Source organism: Vicia villosa, linkage group LG5, assembly GCF_029867415.1.
Source record: "Vicia villosa cultivar HV-30 ecotype Madison, WI linkage group LG5, Vvil1.0, whole genome shotgun sequence".
Taxonomy (NCBI): domain Eukaryota; kingdom Viridiplantae; phylum Streptophyta; class Magnoliopsida; order Fabales; family Fabaceae; genus Vicia; species Vicia villosa.
In genome coordinates, this window is record NC_081184.1 from 38,566,126 (window position 1) to 38,567,177 (window position 1,052).

A 1,052-nucleotide genomic window follows, 5' to 3' on the forward strand; every position below is an offset into this window, starting at 1 on the left:
ATGCTAAGAGCCCAGATCAATGGGTTTAGACAAAAAGACAACGAGTCTCTTTTCGAAGCGTGAGAGAGATACAAGGACATGCTAAGGCTCTGTCCACATCACGGATTAGAAGAATGGTTAATTATCCATACCTTTTACAATGGTCTCCTATACAACACGAGACTTACAATTGACGTTGCCGCAGGTGGCACACTGATGGACAAAGAATATGTCGATGCCTATGCACTTATAGAAAGTATGGCTCAAAATCATTATCAATGGGGAAGCGAGAGAGCTCCGTTAGAGAGAACTTCTGGTGAGAAATCTTTAACGAAGAGTGGTATGTACGAGATAAGCAGCCTTGACCGTGTTAACGCCAAAGTTGATGCCCTAACTCAGAAGATCGAAAACCTGACTGTAGCACCTGTAGCCGTCGTGGCTGCTGTAGCCCCCAACTACGAAATATGCAGGATGTCTGGACATGTTGCCCCCGAGTGCCATCTTTAGGCAGGAGTTTCCCCTGAACCAGTAAACTATGCTCAAGGAAACCCTTACTCGAATACATATAACCCAGGATGGAAAAATCACCCTAATTTTTTGTATAAGAACAATAATGCTTTATATGCGTCGGGCCAAGCACCTATTATACCACCTGGATATCAAAAGGCACCCTTATCTGCTCCTAACGTCCCTAGGAAATCTAACCTAGAATTAATGATGGAAAATTTGATAGCCACTCAAACTCAGACTAATAAGGACTTCCTAAACCAAAACGTACACACCAATGAGCAAATCAAACAGTTGGCAACTAAAGTAGACGCGTTAGCCACTCACAACAAGATGCTTGAAACACAAATCTCTCAAGTGGCACAACAGCAAGCACCTATTGCTGCTCCTGCCGAGACGTTTCCTGGACAACCACAACCGAATCCGAAAGGACATGCTCATGCTATTATTATGCGAAGTTGTAAAAGAGATGGACAAACCAACTGACCCTAGACTTAGAAACCCTGCTATGTTCCAAAGCCCTAGTAAAACAACTGAGGAGGAAAGTGGACCCAAAGATAAATCAA

The 1,052-nt window shown here is 43.4% G+C and overlaps 1 non-coding gene across 1 annotated transcript; it reads right to left on the reverse strand.

The window, feature by feature from the left end:
* On the reverse strand, positions 1–107 carry LOC131608407 (small nucleolar RNA R71). The gene has a single exon (XR_009285670.1). It is a non-coding gene; the product is annotated as a small nucleolar RNA R71 (small nucleolar RNA).
* Between the last annotated feature and the right edge of the window lie 945 nt (positions 108–1,052).